The sequence below is a fragment of the Podarcis filfolensis genome (assembly GCF_964270895.1).
Source record: "Podarcis filfolensis genome assembly, chromosome: 6".
Taxonomy (NCBI): Eukaryota; Metazoa; Chordata; class Lepidosauria; order Squamata; family Lacertidae; genus Podarcis; species Podarcis filfolensis.
The window spans coordinates 95024864-95033807 of record NC_139609.1 but is presented as its reverse complement, the minus strand read 5'-3'; the positions used below and the strand labels follow the sequence as shown (position 1 = coordinate 95033807).

General features: G+C 46.3%; 1 protein-coding gene across 2 annotated transcripts in view; it reads left to right on the top strand.

Moving 5' to 3' along the window:
* The first annotated feature begins 503 nt into the window (after window positions 1-503).
* The window catches only part of CSNK2A1 (casein kinase 2 alpha 1), a 47621-nt gene continuing 39180 nt past the window's right edge, over window positions 504-8944 (top strand). The window contains exon 1 of one of the 2 annotated variants that reach the window (XM_083618993.1): window positions 504-642. The gene's annotated coding sequence lies outside the window, so the exon portion shown is untranslated. The remainder of the gene's footprint in view (window positions 643-8944) is intronic. The other variant, XM_083618994.1, reaches the window with a different exon arrangement.

Sequence of the window (8944 nt, the reverse complement as noted above, 5' to 3'; positions counted from 1 at the left end):
AATAATAATAATAATAATAATAATAATAATATTAATGCTCTTGGAGCACCTAGGAAAAACACTTTTGAGTTTTTTGGTGACTAATTAGCAGGAACACTCAGACTAATGGGTAGTTAGGGAACAGACAAAAGAGGATTAACATTCCTTAGGTCATTAAGGAATCAGAGAGTTTTCCTTAATGGCCTGAGCAAATTCTCCTGCCTTTGGAATGTGAGAGGGACCACAACTCATTGCAAGTTTCCAGCTAAATAGGTAAAATAATAGTAATAATCATAATAATGATGATGATAATGATAATGATAATGATAATAATAATAATAATAATAATACTCTCCCACCTCTGAACAGTTGCTAGTCAGAGTCCCCCAGCTGCCTTTCCCCAATCCTGCCTTTCAGAGAACTACACCTCCCAGAAGGCAACGCCTGGAAAGCATCCTGCGCATGCGTCCCCGGCAGGTAGCACACAGAGAAGCCTCCCGAGTTCTAGAGAGGCCCGAGCGCGCGGCGCGGCAGGGACTTCCGCTTCCGGCCAGCCTCGCTCTGGGCCCTGCGGCTGGCGGCCGAGCCTTGTGCCTCCGCCATATTGTCTGTGTGAGGCCGGCGAGGGAGGCGCGGTGGTGGCTGCTGCCGCCTCCTCCTCAGGTGGGTGGCCGTAGCGGCGCGGGGCGCCTTCCCCGGCCCGAATGGACCCGGTGGGGGGAGGGGAAAGGGCCCAGAGGCGGGAGAAGGGGGAGGGCGGGGCTTCCTCGACTCCCCCTCCCCTCCATTTGGAGCCTCGAGGGAGGGGAGGGGGCGGCGAATTGGGGGGGGGCATATATATAAAATGAGAAAATGAGGGGTCTCTGGTTCTGGAAGTGCGGGTTTTGCTTCTTCGCCCCCCCCCCTCATGAGGCAGCTGCATAGTATGGCAGCCTATGGGGGGGGAGGGGAGGCTCCCCATCCTGGGTGAGGCTGCCAATGGAGCCGCCCCTGGGCGTGAAGGGAGCAGACCCCGCCCACCGACCCCCCCCCGTGACCAGTTGACCACTGGGACGTTTCCTTTTGTTGGGGGGGGAGGGGAAAGAAAGATCCCCCCCCATCCTCAATTATGTGAGTCTGGGAACGAAGCAGGACAGTCCTTTGAAAGGTGCTCCCCCCCAATGTGGCCCTTCTTGCACTCTAGCAAAAAAAAAAAAGGTTATCTTCCCTCGCCCCCCCCCATGTGTGTTCTGGCATATTCTTTTGCATATGATGTTGGGTGGGGAGGAAGGAGGGGTCCTGCTGTGGGTCTGCAGTGATTCTTTTGGGGTGGGGGCAGAACGGAGAGGGTGTCTCCCTCAAGGGGGGCAGGAAGGGCAGATCATGGTTGTGTGTGTGTGTGTGTGAAAGGTTGCTTTTACCAAGGATCTTTTGCCCCTTTTCCAGGCTGCATAGGGGATCTCTTTCTGTGCCAGAGGCTGAAGGGTACCTGTAAATCTCTTTATATGTGAGGTCCGCAAGTGCTTGAGCCTGAGCATCTTTCAGCAAGGGCTGCTGGACTTGTGGTTCTGGGAGATTGTTGGACGGTTGAGGATAGCCTAGGGTGGGGTCATTAATACATGCTAATCTGCATTTCAAAAAACAGAAACAAAGGTATTATCATTTCCCAGGATTGTTTTCTCTTTGAGTAATTGTGGTTAGGAGAGTTTAAAAATCTAGGGTAAATATGTGAAAATTGCTGGTTCCTTTGCCCTGTCATTATGGGGGATATAAGAATTACCTGGTTGGATCAGACCAAGGTCTGTCTAATTTAGCATCCTGTTTCCAACAGTGGACAGCTGGAAGCCTCTAGGCACTACTGAGTAGAGTCGTCCCCAGGGAACTTGTAGAGTCCTGACTGAGGTGCTCTTCTCCCAGCTAATTCCCAAGACAAGCCTCTCTGTCTTCTTAGGACTATGGTGGGATGGGAGGTTCTGATTGCCTTGTTCCAGCTAAATGTAGGAACATTTTCTGCACAGTTGAAGAGTGCTCTCCCCAGTTACTGTGGTGCTGATACTGTGGGGATTTCTCCCCATCCTGCAACCATCTGTATACAAAGATCAGACTAGATAGGATAGGACAGATATGTGTACTTGAAAACAGTAAAGTGTGATATTTTAAAATTGACTCTTGATCCTACAAACTTGATTTCCTGCTGTCTGGGCTTCTGAAGTGCTTTCTGCCCTTGCTTTTCGTTTTAATGATTTGTTGTTTCTTCTTTTCATGGATCATGCCCAAGAAAGCTGTTCCTTCCTTGGTATGTGCAGTTGGTGTAAAGGGATGTCTTTTCCCACAGTGATAGACAAAAGGTATTAACTCCACACTAGGAAGTCAAGAAGCTATACGCAAGTTAATGGGGTTAGAAATAACAGAATGTGAGGAGCCAAAGAAACATTTCCAGTGAAAGTTTCAGAGCTTCTTACAGTGTTCTAGATTCCAGTCCTCATAGCAGTTGGGGGGGGGGGATGAATAAAAAATATTAGATGCAGGCATAAAATGTTCAGTCTTTCTCATATTTTCCCCATTGTTGGGTATGAATATATTTAGCAAGTGCCCATTTTAGTTCTGCTCATCTTCAGCTGAATTGGTTTCCTCCTTATCCCGATGAGAACGTAATATTACTAGGTAAGAAACACTCTTTCCCCATTACCTGACAAGTTGCATCATCTCAGTTTGGCTATATATTGGAACACTTTCATTTATTCTTGTAAGAATAGCGGGTTGGGAAGTGAGGGATAACCTGAGAATGTTGCATGCTGCCTACTGGAGCTTTTCAATCTTAGGTCTTTAGGGAGGACTTCTCCTTTCTTTACCACTAGAATAGAGAGAGATTCCTTCCCAGATTTTATTGTCAGCCCTTGCAGGAGTATGATCCCACTACCAAGTGTACATCTGCCCTGGCTAAGTGGGCATGAGGGATGCTTCCCCAACCAGCAGCATATGCAAATGTCTGCCTGTAATTTGGTGGTGGTGGCCAGGAACCTCCTGGTTCCAATAAGCTGTGCTAGCTGAAGACTGATCTCTTATCTTCTACTGTGTTTCCCCTTGTGAGAAGTTGATCTCTGTTGTTGGCTTATCAGAGCTACAGGATTCTCTGCACATGCTTACCTGGTAGTTGAGTAGCATTGAACTCAATGAAACTTACTGATCAGTAGACGTGTATAGGATTGCACTGCTAATTGTTAACCAACTGACAATTTCGCTGGTTGATTGCGGAGACAAACTTTGAACTGATAAAGGCAAATTTTAATTTGAGGTTGAGGGGCATCCCTGTTAGTGTAAGTCTTTAGGCTAGTTCGAGTTTGTGTTGCTGTATGTCAAGAAAAATACAGATGGCCTTGTTATCAATGAATGGTATTTCATGAGGCTTCCTATATTAAGGATTTAGTGACATACAGACTTATTTGAAATTATAAGCAATACAATGACAGGCTCATCCCCAATACTTCGCCTGGATCTCCATCCTGAAGCTGGTGGCTATTATTAAAATTGTGTACTGCCGTGGTGGGAAAGGCAGGGTATCAATAAATTCATAATTTTAAAAAAATTATACTGCCTTTTATCCGAAGATCGCAGGGCAGTTCACAACATTAAAGTACAAAGAGAACACAAAATACATCATAAAAAACAAACCAATAACTCCCCTCCCACAAACACATTTAAAAGGCCATAGAATGTTAATCAGGCAAAGGCCTGGTTGTAGAGAAACATTTTTGCCTGATGCCTAAAGATCTATGATAATGGTGCCAGGTGAGCCTCCCTGGAGAGACTGTCCCACAAACAGGGAACCATCACAGAGAATACCTTTCATAGAATCGTAGAGTTGGAAGGTACCATGAGGGTCATCTAGTCCAACCCCCTGCAATGCAGGGATTTTTTGCCCACTGTGTGGGGGCTTGAACACATAACCCTGAGGTGTAGATCCTTTGAAAACATCTCCATGTAAGTCTTCAGTGCCCTATGGTTAGGAGAAGCGGAATAAATTATGCAAAATAAGCTGATTCAAATGCACTTGCTTCACAGAATTTGGACAACGGAACTGCAAATCACAAAGTAGTGAGATCTGCAGGTGGTACAGTCAGGGGTTCCTCATCTCTCTTTTTTTCCATTTTGATAAGAATGTACCTTTTGGCCTGTGCAACCATGCAAGGAAAAGCTGATTGCCCTGGGGAAAGTATCCTAAGCTGTTTGTACAGTAGAGGTTTATGCCCCGAGGAACACTTTCTTTCTTGCTGCTGATGGAAGCTAGCTTTCAAATTCTTGATTAGAATCATTAGTCGCCGCCAGAATGGAGTTTCACAAAACAATCTCAGCTTTTAAAATCCTCCTGTGCAGACCAAATCAAGCTTGAGCTCCACATAAAGCTTGCAGTGCGTTACACCCTGTATGTGTAATGTAATGGATGACCTGCTAATAAACATGGAAAGCTTTCATGTTGACCCCGCTCTAAAGCAGTGTTTGGGTGAACATTTCTGTGGCCATTGGGCTGTCGCAGAAGTACACAGAATATAGCCAGCAGGGCTTGGAAATGTTGCCAGCTCCATATTTTGCTCCACCCACTTTTCTCAAAAACCCCACCCTCCAGACTTGGGAGATTTTTTTGTCATTCAGTGCTTGGATCAATGTGTGGTACCATGGCATGCACACTGGCTAGAGCTTGTTATCAAAATGTGGGTGTGCCTTTCTTAAATTATTCCAAATGAGAATTGCTCCTTTTGATGAGATGTGGCGCAGATATAGCCCGGCTGATGCTTTGAAATTCAATATGCTTGCCTACCTACCCAATGGAAGAGTGACCTTGCATAAGGGTCTGCCTTTGCTCCCCATCTTTTACATAATTACACCCTTTTCTTCAGGTTTCCTTGCAGAAACACAAATTCATTCTTCCCCACAGAGAGAACCCAGGTATTTTTCTTTTCTTTTTTATTATGCTGCCCTTCAGAATAAATTTTTCCAGGGCAGCATACAAAAACATACAAAAAAATAAATAAAAATGGTAACTAAATGCAAGAATAAAAACTCCAGGCAAGCGTTAAAAGGCCTATTGCGAAAGTTAACCTTTTTGAGTTAGTCGCCTGGAAAGAATGGCTAGTCATCCATTACTGGCGAGTAGCTAACTGCAAGGTTACTTGGGTCCATGTGATCTCTGCTCTCAAACTCCAATCTTGCAATTTATGAGTCTGAATTATGTTGCTCAATAAATCATGCAGATTATCTTTGTGCTCACTTAGCTGTGCTTTCTGTCAATATTTAGCATTTCAGCATTGAGGCAGTGGTGGTATGGCAATAGAGGATTGAGGTGGTTGAATGTTGGAAGGCTCTAGAGAGAGGAGGTTAGGACTGGGGTGTGTGTTGTGGATGGGGTGGAGACGGAAGGATGCTGGAAAGGTTCATGGAGGTTCTGCAGCTTGCTAAAGCCCAGGTTAGTCAAACCCTGACTGGAACCATTGCCCGTCCTTTCTGAGCTCTGTATTTTCTTCATATGCTGAGATTTGCAAACTCAAATCTGCTGCAAAACCGAAGACTCCTTGCGAAAAGCACACATTAGCCTTTGAGACTGGCGGCTGTTTGTGTCTCATTTCTGTTTTGCTCTGTTCGTGTGATGTTAGTTCTTGCATTTAATTGCAGAAGTGGCATGCTGGGCTCTCAGCAAGTGTGCTTAAATTATTTGCCACTGTGGATCATAAAGTGTGAAAAATAGGGCGAGTGAGAAAATGCCCCATTGTCAGGACAGTTTGCATTCCTCTTAGAGATACAGTTCACACTCTCTGGGGAGGTGGGTACATGACACCACATCGTCTTTGCATCTGCTTATGGTACAAATTCAGAAGTCCATTCTTGAAGCTATTATGGTAAGCGATGCACTTTCTAAATAAAAATTGTGGGTTGAGGTTTTTATTTTTAGTTGGGGTTCTCGCCTCTTCCATCCCAAAGGCAGATAGCTTTACAGACAAATGCCAAATCGGATATTTTAATATTTGAATACTGTTGTTGGAACTTGGTAAGGAAGGAGGGTGATCTTAAGAGAGGTTTCTTTTAAGGTAATCCTTATTTTCTGAGCTTCCGCTAGTGGGTCAGGACTAATGAGTGGACCACATGAGCAATGCTTACCACCATTAATAAAAGAACTTTTGTAAGAGAAAGGGGGGAGACATCAAAAGATGCAGCAGAATGCACCTTTGCACTTTTTACTCTGACTTGCTTCAGCTATGAACACTGTTAATAGTTACAAAAAAGAGAGAAACTCATCCGTTATGACTTCTCAGCTTTGCCTGTTAAGATGCAGGGACCACTTCCTTGCTTTTCATCTGGTCATATTAGGTCTTAAGAACGAGGTTATATGTGGTAAGTTAGAAAGTAAGTCCTATTTTGTAGTATGTGGGGGTTAAGACTGTGTTCTGATTCTGAAAGCACTGGATCGAGTTGGTATCTTGCCCCTGTGATGCATAGGAAATACAGTGGTTCTCAACCATAGTGGCAGCTGGGAAAGATAGCCTTATCAGCTGGGTGGGGGTAGGCTGTATGCCTGAGCTCCCTTCTACTTCCTGCATGGATCCAACACGGATCCTGGAATAGCGGAAGTAGCTTCCTGGTGAGGTAATGGCCCTCTATGTATGGGCCATTAAAGTAACAAAGGAAATGTCTCTGTGCCGGATACCAAATGGGTGGGCTCGCTCCCTCAATGGCTGGTAGTAAGAAAGACGGACGCCAGAGTTGGGAGTTGAGTTATGTGAGCTAGAAGCAAGGCTGCCGGCTGGGCAACTGGGAGACAGAACCATGCTTGATTTCTGCTGGGATCCAAGGCTATGGCTATGGGAGAAGCAATACTTTCTTGGATGTTAGTGCTGCGCGCCCCTCCATCGTAGGCTCAAGTTGTGTGTGTGTGTGTATATACAGTGGTACCTCAGGTTACGTACGCTTCAGGTTACAGACTCCGCTAAACCAGAAATAGTGCTTCAGGTTAAGAACTTTGCTTCGGGATGAGAACAGAAATCGGGCTCTGGCGGCGCGGCAGCAGCAGGAGGCCCCATTAGCTAAAGTGGTGCTTCAGGTTAAGAACAGTTTCAGGTTAAGTACGGTCCTCCGGAACGAATTAAGTACTTAACCTGAGGTACCACTGTGTGTGTGTGTGTGTGTGTGTGTGTGTGTGTGTGTGTAAATAAACCATCTATCACAGGGATCAGCAAACTTTTTCAGGAGGGGGCTGGTCCACTGTCCCTCAGACCTTGTGAAGCGGGCCAGACCTTGTGAGGGGGCGGGATGAATGAATTCCTACGCCCCACAAATAACCCAGAGATGCATTTTAAATAAAAGGACACATTCTACTCATGTGAAAACACGCTGATTCCCAGACCGTCTGCGGGCCGGATTTAGAAGGCAATTGGCCTGGATCCGGGCCCTAGGCCTTAGTTTGCCTACCCATGATCTATCATAAAGATACCACAGTCTCTGCTGTCCCTCATTCTGAGGAAATCGATTCCTGGGTAAGCACATGCAACCCTCTGGAATCTCACTTGGAGATTGGGGTGGCTCACAACCATATGGTACATGGGGCACGTATCTGGAAATGTGGTTGACATTCCTAAAAATATGAAATAGTAAGTAATATCCAAGAATGACTATTTAGTTATAGTCAAAAGCAGAAGCATTTTTGGCATTTGGAGTCTTGTCAAGAAAGTACAGAGCACATTTCTCTTAGTAGTAGCTAAGATTTGTACATTGAAAGTAGGGAAATTGGCAGCTGTCCCAGATATTATTCTGTGGTTGAAGAAAAAAAGAAAGTATGAGACCTTGGAGCAATCGAGAAATTAAGCATTAATCAGATAATGAGACAGAAGATTGCATTTGGACAAATGCATTGCAGTGGTTGCACAGTTTTGTCTTCAGGAAACATTGTAAGCATGAACATGGGTTTGTAAAAATAGCCTCAGAGTGTGAGATGTTTGTGTTGGTATTTGAATTTTCAATAATTGGAATATTTTGTTAGGAGGTTGTGATCTACTTACCGTATTTTTCGCCCCATAGGATGCACTTTTTCCCCTCCAAAACTGAAGTGGAAATCTGGGTGCGTCCTGTGGGGTGAATGCAGGCTTTCGCTGAAGCTTGGAGAGCGAGAGGGGTCGGTGTGCACCAACCCCTCTCGCTCTCCAGGCTTCAGGAAGACATCCGCAGCCTAGGCAGCCCTGCGGGAGTTCCCGCAGGGCTGTCTAGGCTGCGGATAGCAGCCTGGTTCCCAGAGCGCCGGGCGCGCTGAAAGCAGAGCACCCGGCGCTTCGGGAACACATCTGCAGCCTAGGCAGCCCTGCGGGAGTTCCCACAGGGCTCCCCACGCTGCGGATAGCAGCCTGCCGCCCGGCGCGCAGGGCGCCCTGAAGCAGAGCGCCCCTCGCGCCGGGCAGACATTGGCCAGCCCCACAAGCTCAGGGGACAGCGGGGAGGCGCAGCACCGCCATCCCGCTGTTCCCCGACCTGGTTTTGGGGGAGAAGTAAAGGAAAACATTTTTTCCTTTATTTCCCCCCCAAAAAACTAGGTGCGTCCTATGGGACGGAGCATCCTATGGGATGAAAAATACGGTATGTATTTGTGTTGCATATCATATTTGACTTTTCCACATTGTTCTGCATTTTATAAGTTAACAACGTGTGTGTGTGTGTGTGTGTGTGTTCTCCCCCCCCCCCTTTCAGCATGCAGTTGTGCATGGGAGGTGTCGCCTTCTCCCTGCACCCAAAGTGCTTTCGAGCTTGGAACACCTGTGGGACCCAGACATGCCTTTGCATTCCCTTCAGGTCTGAACTGTTGTGGTTTAGTTGTGTGTCAAATGAGTGCGCACTGCACCTGGCAGGGGCAGAGCAACTCTCTGCCTTCCCTCTCCAGCTCTAAGCTACTGGGGGAGGAGTGAGGGCGTATTGTCTTCCCCCTCTTCATAACTCGAAGCTTGGAAACAGA